The following is an 11,157-nucleotide window of genomic DNA, read 5'->3' as shown; positions in this document are numbered from 1 at the left end:
TCATCATGTTGTCTTCATCTTCTTCCCAGCCCATACCTGAGGCAGCCTTAAGTCTTAGCTGCTCCAGTTTTGAGGTTGTCTTTTTCCCCTTAAGCAGCCAACAAGCCAAGGCAGCTTTACTGTTTGTTTCATCTGATATGCTTCATTAACTATTCTCTTGGTGGCACAATAAAGGGATTGCTAGGGAATGAGATTGATCCAGGTTCTCCCAAGGAGACTGGGGAATCTTTAGCTGGTGGGGGCATTCCCTGCCCATTCAAGTCCCTAGACAGTATCCTCCAGGATGACCTCCAGTATCCAGGGACCTGAACAACAGCTGACCAACAATGAGGAAGACTGCAGTAGTGGGAGAAAGGTAGTTCTCTCCCTCTCCCTCTCCCTCTCCCTCTCCCTCTCTCTCTCCCTCCCATATGGAAACTCAACATCTACTGTACTTGTCAATTATTATTTGATCCGCTTTTGAACATAAGGTTAGGACTCTTCAGAAAAATTGCTGAAGTCATATCCAGCTTTTTAAATAACATGAATATAATACTACAGAAGAATACTATAACCTTTTCACTCTTTTTGAACATAGTGCAATTCCGACTACTACCACCATCACCAAAAGAAGTCTAACTATCAACCAATGTCAGCTGGTAGTAGGTCTCTCTTTGAATACAAAATGCTTGGGTGACAACAGCATGAATGTCGACAGATAGAAAATCTAGGAGGTTGCAGACAACTGGAGAGCATATCACCCAATAAAAAAGGGACATTCATACACACATAACTAATTTCAGTAGGACTACATTCCACCTACAAGAATGTGTCTGAAATTTGTTTTCCTCTTGAAATATTTCTTTTTAAAAATGACTGGTAGACAAAAATGCAGGAACATTAATGCCATACAGTAATACCTCTGGTACTCTTCAAATTACCACACATCTCTTTGTTGTTTACTCTTTATCCTTCCATCTTCCTTAAGCTCTTGATACTATATGCATACTAAAATGATTAGATCTACAGCTGAGACTATGTGAGTTCCACTCATTTTTGAGATTTTCTGCTGTCCTCTCATCCTAGAGTTATCAGATATCTGGACAGATAAAGGAGGACAATGGAGAGAAAAGAAGGAGACATTGTTTAACTTTCTTGGCATCCATGACAAAAATTACAGCAAAAAACAGCAAAACCATGTACTTGGGTCGACATGTAATTTCCAGCATCAGAAAAAACTGGTTTTTTTCAATTGCAATATTTTCCCAACAGGTCTGTATGTTCAAGAACATATGCCAGTGATAATACAAAACTGACAACAATGTTCTTTTCGAATTTTAACATAGAAACATATGATTTGAAGGTGCTGGGTTGAAGCCAATTGCTGGAATCAGGAAATAAACAACATAAATCTAGTCTGTTGACAGGTGTGGAAAAGAATGAAGCAGACTATTTACAAGATCACATTACACAAAAATGTAAATGGCTACTGTTGTAAAAACAGTCCAAAATAATAATAAAAAATTAGTGGAAAAGCCAGACAATATATTGTTTTAAGACTATGCCTGCCAGTTTGAGAACATGAGGAAAAAAAGAAGGACATGACCTCCTTTTGCCAGACATTTAGTAATTCTAACTTATTCTCTTCACCTCTCTGCATGTCCTCCAGCTCTGCTGTAGAAAACCTTCAAATATTTGTCTAGTGGATCAAGAGAGAAGGTACTTGGTGGCTATCAGAAGATATTCTTAGTCTTTAAGGGACTACTGAGAATTTTTGCTGGTTTGAAATAATATTTCCTTTCAGAATTATAGCCTGTTATAAATCTGTTATTCCCATTTTAAAAAAAAGAAGCGATGAAAAGAAATTGCCATAAAAATGCTTCAAATTTACTGGCCCTATCTAAATCTTTTTGTTTTGCCCAGGAAAGCAGAAAATATAAATCAGAAATCAATCCATTGGGAAAGCAGAAAGATAAGGATTTATACTTGAACTGAATATAGCTGTAAAGGAAGGCTGGGCAACAGTCTGCATTCCAAGGTGTTTAACCACAACTCTCGTATTCCATCATCATTATTGATACCGATAATATAAATCTAGAGAAAGTATAAAGAAGTAGTGTCATCATTCAGCTACAGCTCTTTTGCTACTACTGGGCCAAAGTAGCCACCACCCTTCTTGAGTCAGCACAAAACAGTGGCAGCATTGCCAATCTCTACCCTGCCTCTATTGACATCACTTCCAAATATGTGATGTCCTGATTTGCTTGTGTGTTAATGGATTGTCACTGCAGTTTTGCAGCTACAGTACTCCTTTTCAGCCTGACACCAGCCTCTTGAAAGAATGTGAAGCAATGGGGAGGGGTGTATGTGTGTCAACTTGAAGGAGATGGGTGTGATTTCACAAACCTGTGCTTTTCTAGAGCTGATTTTTCTGACCTTTCTCTACACCCATTTCCACATCTTCAAATGATTAAAATGATATAAAATAAAGAAATTTTGAGAAAGGCTACAGCAGAAATAGCCCCAGAGAGGAGAGAAGCTGACCTTGTCAGGATTTTGCAACTAAATAACCACTTCTCCTTTTCGCATTCAAGTCAGTCTTGACTCCTGACATCCTGCCTGGACTAGTCCCTGCAGTTTTCTTGGCAAAATTTTCAGAAGTGGTTTGCCTTTGTTTTCTTCCTAGGGCTAAGAGAAAGTGACTGTCCCAAAACCATTTAGCTATTTTCATACCTAATTCCTAGTTTCTATTCCAATGTTTTAACCACCACATCAAACTGGCTTTCTGATGGCTACTCTAGAGCCAGAGAAAATTGTACCTGACTAGCTGCTGAACAATCGCTTCTTGCATTCTTTATCTAAAGCTCTCTTTTTATTTTCTACTTCAGGGCACTCAAGAAGTGTACCTTGAACATCATGTGCTGCTCTTTGAAGACTAATGGAATAGTTTCAGATAAATGTCTCCTGCATGAAAAGGGAGTCCTGTTTAAAGATCTCTTTGCTCACAGCTACAGTATTGTTTGATAGCAGTTTTATTTTCCTGATAATACTGACTATGTTATATTACCTGAAGAGAGGAATAGTTTTGTGCCAATGGGCACATCTAGAATTTTGAATCGATGTTATGGGCCTTATCACCTGCCATGGTGTGTCAATCCAGTTACAGAACATGCTGAGGGAATACTCTCCATCACAAGCATTAATTTAGGAGAGGAGGCATCAAAAAGTTCAAAACAATAATCACAACCAACAGTAGAGCCCCTGCCTTTTTAAAAAAAAAATGCATTGTACATGCAACACAAGTAGAAAAGAGATTAGGTTTCAGCCATTCCAATCCTCTAGCTTCCCAGGGTACCTGCTACCCCACTTATTGTGAGTTGTTGTTTTTTTGGAGAAGGGGTCACTCTTTTAAACAAAGGCAGTGGCCTGTAATCATGCAGCATATTTATTTGGTAATACTATTGGCTAATATGGGACCCAGAAGCATTGTCAGAAATCAGGATGATAAGCCAGGTTGGTGCTGTGGCCCTCTTTGCAGGATACTCATTTCTAATTTGAAAAGAAATTAAAGGATATAAAAGAAATTAATGTCAAGCACAGGCAGGAATGTGTAGATAATGAAAAGTATCTGTAGACATCACACTGCTTAACCCTACTGTTTAAAAATGGCCTACGAAATGGCAACGCTGGGGACAAATGAAGCTTAGCTGACATCTGGTACAGTTGTTCTCCACAGATGAGATTCCATATAACAGATGAGACATGCACATGTACAATAGCATTTCCTATGCAGATGTCTTCTTCTACTGTATCATTCACTGGTGAGATGTGACAATGGTAATTGAACATTGAGGACAGGGACAGAAGGTTCTACTGCACTTACTCATCCATCAAATTGTTAATTGTACATGGTTTCTGTATGTTCCTATAATGAAGGTAACATACATCAAGAACATTGTTGCTCCAAGAAACTGCCTTTGTTTGCCTCCACTGACTTCATCGCCTAACTAAGAGTCCTTCCATGTTCAAGGAACACAGTCTGGAATTGGTACAGCCTTTGCATGTCCCATAATGCTGTATGGCTTCTGGCAGTTTTTACATTTGGAGTCAATTAATCTTAGAAGTTAATAAGCTGTACAACTGCTCCATAGGAAATTCAGCAAGGACAAATTGACTTCATGAAGGGGTCATTCTGCCTTCATAGGGAACGATCCACAGGGGAGATGTCATAAAAGACGATAAGGCAGTCATATCACCACACAATCATTTCTCTGTTCCTTTTATACATATATTGAATTTCCAGTCCTGTAACACAGGGATAGGATTTCAGCCACATAGTTATGGCTGCTGTCATGGTTTCAACAGATGAAACTCTTTAAAAGAACTTTGAGGCATTGTTTACCTTAAAGAAAACAAAGTATCGGCACTATATAGTTAAAGCCAAAAACTGAATTCCCCTCCCCTGGGCACAAAGTAGCAAAGCACAATTCTCTCCTCCAATTAACAGTCATAAATCACATTCCCCAATTAGCTTGAAGCACAGGCTTTCTCCCCAGCTCTCCAGCCCACCAAATATTTATCAGCTCTGGGCGCAATAACCTTGATTCCCACTGCTGAGTTATTGTTGTTATGACTAACTGGACTCTCATCCACATCCCCCATCCCAGCTTTATCTAACTCTAAAAGGGAAAGAGAAAAGATGGCTACATTTCCATCTTTTGTCAAAGCAAGAATATCCGATGTTAGCAGCGTTGACACCCGGCCCCCCCTTACAAAAAGGACAAATCCTGTAATGTAAACAAAAGCACAGATTAGGGGTTGCCTCTTGGTTTATTAGGGTGTTTCTTATAGAAACTATTAATGAGTCTGTCAGCCTTTACATCACTAGACTTCACCCAGGTGGCCTCAGACAACGAATATCCCTTCCATTGCACTAAGTACTGCTATTTCCCCTTAAAAATTCTAGAAACAAGAATACACTTTACTTCATAGTGAATCTGCCCTGCCACCACGAGGGGTCCAGGTGCCTTCTTAGGGGGAGGTCTTAAAGTGGATCCCTGAAAAGGTTTCAATAGGCTACAATGGAAAACAGGGTGAACTTTTCCTAAGAACCTAGGAAGTTTTAATTCCACTGTGACCGGGTTAATTATCTTTACAATGGGGAAAGATCCTAAGTACTTCAGTCCTAACTTCTTACTAGGTAGCTTAAGCCATAAATATTTAGTTGACAGATAAAACTTTTCCCTAACTTGGAATGTTCTTTGAGGAGCCCTTTTTTAATCTGCCTGTTTTTGTATGTCTCAGAAGCCTTTTTCAAAGCAGTTTTCATGGTTTTCCAAACTTCTTCCCACCCCCTCACCCATTGATCAAGAGTCTGAGAAGTGGAGGGTGCTTGGGGGTATTTGGGTATTGGGCTGAACTCTTTTCCTGTGGCCAGTTTAAAAGGCATGAAGCCGGTGCTGCTGTGAACAGAGTTATTGTAAGCCACCTCTGCGAAAGGGAGGAGGTCAGTCCAGTTTGTCTGTTGATAATCAACATAGCATCTGAGATACTGCTCCACCATTGAATTCACGGATTCAGCCGCCCCATTAGTAGACAGGTGAAAAGCAGATGATAGTCCTTGAGATGAGCCAATCATCTCCTCCAAAACTTAGCTGTGAACTGCAACCCCCTATCAGAGATTATTTGTTTAGGTGCACCATGCAGTCTGTAGATGTGTTTCAGGAACATTTTGGTTAGTCATTGGGCGGTTGGGAGCCCTTTGCAGGCAATGAAGTGAGCCTGCTTTGAGAACAGATCTATCACAGTCCAGATGACTGTATTTTCCCTACTTTCAGGTAGATCTACTATAAAATCCATAGCAATTTCTTCCCATGGTTGGGAAGGGTCTGCCACCGATTACAATAACCCAGGAGGTTTCCCCGGAATTCTTTTCATGGTGGCACATACAGCACAACTCTGGACATCATTTTCCATGTCTCCTCCAATTAACAGTCATATTCCCCAATTAGCTTGAAGCGCGGGCTTTCTCCCCAGCTCTCCAGTCCACCAAATCTTTATCAGCTCTGAGCACACTAACCTTGATTCCCACGGCTGAGTTATTGTTGTTATGACTAACTGGACTTTCATCCACATCCCCCCTCCCAGCATCATTTAACTCTAAAAGCGAAAGAGAAAAGATGGCTACATTTCCATCTGTTATCAAAGCAAGAATATCTGATGTTAGCAGTGTTGACAGCTGCACTATTGACTTTGTTACCTTTTCTACAGACACCTGTGTTGGGGGGGGACACTTACCTTGTCTCCTGTGACTTATTTCCTCTTCACTGCATTCCCCTGTTACTTTGATGTTGCCTCTCCATAATGGCCATTTTATTTATTTGTTTGTTTGTATTTATATCCCGGGCAATAGAAGAAGGGGACGACAGAGAATGAGGTGACTAGATGGAGTAGGCGTGAGCTTAAATGGACTCCAGAAGATGGTAGAGGACAGGAAGGCCTGGAGGAACGACTTCGCAACTAACAACAAAAATGTATATCCCATCTTTATTATCTTCATAAATAACTTAAAGCAACAGATACACACAATACTCCTTTCTCCTCCTATTTTCCCCACAACAACAACCCTGTAAGATGAATTGGGCTGAGAGAGAGAATGACTGGCTCAAGATCACCCAGCTGGTTTTCATGCCTAAGGTGGGACTAGAACTCACAGTCTCTTGATTTCTAGCGTGGTGCCATAATCCCTGGACCAGACTTGGCTCTCTTTGTAAAGGTAGTAATTGTTCCCTTTTTTATTATTGTTTATTTCCCTTGTTCACGTGAAAAGGGGGGGGGGGAAATGAAGGAAAGGTCATGCCCATTTCATCACTCCCAAATTGGCCAGCTAGTGAGAATGCTAAATTGCTCAAGGGGAAGAAATGTGAATACATTCAAAGAGCATCACAGTTGTGCAAAAACTGTTATTGGGAGACAAAAGTAGCAACCATATGGAAACAGACTGGATTTCTTTAGCAATGAAAGCTTACTATTAGTGGAATATAAAACAATTCCCTTGAATTACAAGTGCAAAACAAACTATGTAAAAATATCCTTGCAAAAGAAGAAAATAAGCAGCAAGTGTGCTGTCTACATTTCAGAAAATGATTTTCTTATTATTATTACTTTGATTCATTTTTAGAATGCATAGTTGCAACATAAATATTTCATCCCATTCTGCGTACACTTCAGATATACCATGTAGAGAATGCCAACATAAAGCTAAAAAAACCCTCAAGTATTACAAATAGATGAAAATTCAGAAGAGGCTTGTTTGACAGCCATGCAATTCATCTAACAAAACTTGTTTTTGTATGCAGCTTTGCTTGCCATACAGGAACGTAAGATAACAAATTCCACACATACACATACTCCTCCCATAAAATAAGAGAAAGAAAATGTCTATGTTAATCAGGAGATTTTTCCCATCTTGTATATCTTTTGTGCATATTTAGATAACACAGACAACCATTGTTGTCATCTCTGCCAAAATGCATCTGTAAAAGATATGTGATTTTATATCGTTCATTCATTTATTCAGTTTAGAGGCTGTAGAACATTACAATAAGAACATTACAAGAATATAATAAAACCAAAAGGAATAAAGATCATGTGAAGGCAGAAGAAAGAAGATAGTGAAACAGATAAAATTCTATAGCAGCTTGATGCCATTATATCCCCAGGTTGGGGGAATAGCTAAGCTTTCAAGATCTTTTGAACATCATTGGGGTGGGTGCTCTGTGGGGAAATGCTGTTCCATAGGCAGCCACTGTAACAAAGAAGACATGCTTTCTAGGTCCAGAGAGATGATGCTGTTTGACTGAAAGGAACTGGGGCACACCTACTATGCTCAGTCTTACAGAACAAGCAGAAACTATCAGAGAAACAGTTCTTAAGATGGCTCGATCCTATGCCATGAAGAGCTTTAAAGATAATAAGTACTTTTAATTACACCCAACAACCAACCAGCAACCAATGCAGCATGTGGAGCAGTAGTATCCTATGGGCATCCTGAGACATGCCCATTATTCTCTGTGCCACTGCACTCTTCTAGTAGCCATGATATAGTTGTTGTTAGTTGTTCTAACAACTCTCTGATAGTTGTTCTTCCCTGTTCACATCAATTGGAAATGCTCAGGAAGGAGAGCAACCCTTGTAGATCAGTCCTTCCCTGCCCCAACTGTTATGGACTTGTCTGATAAATCAGACTCTGGATTGGAGGAGCAGGGATTGACAGTTTCTGACCTTGCAGCTTAGAGATGGTAGGCTCTTGGATACCTCCAAGTGAACATCAGAAAGAGTAGGTCGTGTTGTAGGATGAGTTTGCAGGGCTGGAACCAACTGTTACAGCAGGCTAGATCTGAAATCTGAGCAAGAAAATATTCTAAGCCCTCATTAAATAAAAATCAAATGAATAGGTTTAATGAGGCTATGCAAAATAAAGATGCATCATCAGGAAAGTTAGAGCAATAAAAGAAGAGGTTGAGAGTCAGTTACAAACAACTTCTAACCTTGGACCTGATTTCTTCAATCTGTTCGTCTTCTGATTCCATGACTGATTTTGGGAATGATACGTTATTTCTAGATCTTGGAATGAATTTCATGGAACTTTGGCTTTTGAAATAAGCTTGTCTGTTTTTCCTTAGCTTTCATATTCCAGCACTGTGATGAGATTTATAGCTACCATAGAAAAGTCTTATCTTTGTCTGGCCTCCTGCACTTGTAATTGTTGGCAGGACATCAACACTTGTGGACAATCCCTAAAGGTGCCTTGACTGATGACACTGAAGGTCCAAAAACACCAAGAGACATGCACCAGATTCCATTGAGTGTCATCCAGAGTGACCAATGCCGTTTCTGTCTGTGCTCAGTTCTGAATCTGGACTGCAAGAATTTAGGAAATCCATTTCAACTAATATCTTTTATAGTAGATTTCCTACTATCTTTCCTACTCCCCTGGCCTTTCAGAAGATGTGAAAACCTGGCTGTGCCAATTTCTGTGTGGTTACAGAATGTTATGCAACCCTATGGATGGTTAGCTCTCTCCATATTTTAATTTTTAACTTATTCTATTCTTGCTTTTACATGGTTAATAATAATAATAATAATAATAATAATAATAATAATAATAATAATAATAATAATAATAAAGTTGGAAGGGACATTGGAGGTCATCTGTCCAACCCCCTGCTCAGGCAGGAAGCCCTATACCATTACAGACAAATGGCTGCCCAGTCTCTTCTTAAAAACTTCCAGTGTTGGAGCATTCACTGCTTCTGGAGGCAAATTGTTCCACTGATTAATTGTTCTAACTGTCAGGAAGTTTCTCCTTAGTTCTAGGTTGCTTCTCTCCTTGATTAGTTTCCATCCGTTGCTTCTTGTCCTGCCTTCAGGTGCTTTGGAGAATAGCTTGACTCCCTCTTCTTTGTGGCAGCCCCTGAGATATGGGAACACTGCTATCATGTCCCCCCTCGTCCTTCTATTCATTAAACTAGACATACCCAATTCCAGCAACCATTCCTTGTATGTTTTATCCTCCAGTCCCCTAATCATCTTTGTTGCTCTTCTCTGTACTTTTTCTAGAGTCTCAACATCTCTTTTACATCGTGGTGACCATTTTACTTATGTATTGTTTTTATATACTTTTAAGCTTTTAGCCATAAACCACACAGTGTCACTTGATGGGCAGATAGATACGTAGATGGTTAGATCAATTGATCAATTGGTAGACAGACAGACAGACAGACAGACAGACAGACAGATATACAAATAGGTATAGACAGAATCTCATCTACAACCTTTTCTCAAAAGGAAAAATTGAAGATCAACCAATATTTGTCTTGAATGGCTTGATTGAGAGGTGGCTTCTTCAGAAGAAGCCATATCACTTTGTCCTTCAAGGCCCTTTGGCACATCCCTGCTTTAATAAAGCATTGATCATTTCCCAAATTAGGCAATATGTGCCCCTCACAGTTATCTCAATGAACTAGGTGGGATATAGATCAATCTTACAGGTTGCAGATATGATACCAAAGACAGTCCTTTAACCTTGCAAAACATTGTGCCATTCATTTTGTCAAATTCTGTCCAAGTGAAGTCAACCTCAGAGAAAATGTGAATGACTTTATTTGTAAAACCTTCATTACATTTGGCAGAATAATGCAAACAGACATGATAAGAGAATAATCAATATTTTTCTTTGTTTCTCAAATAGAAGAAGAATAGTATGGGCATTTTGGTTTGTTTTAATTAGGAAACATCATGCTGGGTCCAATCCCGAATGGACAAATGCTTGACATTTCAATTTATCTCAAATGATAATTCATGTATCTTGTTAAGATAAATTGCAGCCTTTCCACTGGTCATCTTGATCCTATCAATCCTTTATCCATTAACCTTCCCTTTTACTTCCCTCAACTCTACCAAGGGTAGTTGCAGTAGAGATGGGGATGGGGTTTCTAGTCCATCATCTGCTTGTCTAGCACCTCAGAGTTTAAGTCAGTCGTTATGTTTTCCAGGATTCATTGGATCACCTTGAAATCCATGGAACTTCCAAAATTCATAATTTGATGGTATTTCCAGAACTGCATTTTTTTCACAAAAGTACTTTTTCACACACAAAAAAATACCCCTGTTGCTCTTATTTATTTATATGTTTATGAACCTGGCTAATCTTCCTCTCTAAAATTAATCTGATTTTTATTTGAGAGTGCTGTCACAAATGACAGAACTCCAATTGCACAAAGGTCTGGAATGCATGGAAAACTTTGCTGTAATTGTAACCTCTGTTAATGTTTTTATTCATGTTCCATCCACAAAAAAACCAGGGGTATAAGAACATATTGTACATGCATATGTGCACTATTAAATTTAGCTCACTCTTTTGTACTGGTAGTCTCTTCTATTATTACTTAAAGCAGTTTATAGGACTCTTGTATCTTCAGAGTGACATATTTGGAGATTTCCAGGAGGCCTGTTAATTTTTTATTTAGGCCCTATCATTCAGCTTTAGATGCCTAGGTTTCCCTTCCCCGATTTTTGTCCTATTTGTGTATCAGTTTTCCCACATCCTATTTCATTCATGCATATTCCTGTCCCAAATTTCACTACTTGCAACAGTTTTAATTCTCCTTTGCTGCA

The sequence above is a fragment of the Protobothrops mucrosquamatus genome, unplaced genomic scaffold (genome assembly GCF_001527695.2).
Source record: "Protobothrops mucrosquamatus isolate PMUCROS unplaced genomic scaffold, P.Mucros_1.0 scaffold784, whole genome shotgun sequence".
Taxonomy (NCBI): domain Eukaryota; kingdom Metazoa; phylum Chordata; class Lepidosauria; order Squamata; family Viperidae; genus Protobothrops; species Protobothrops mucrosquamatus.
The sequence above is the reverse complement of the archived record's forward strand: the minus strand, read 5'-3'. Positions refer to the sequence as shown.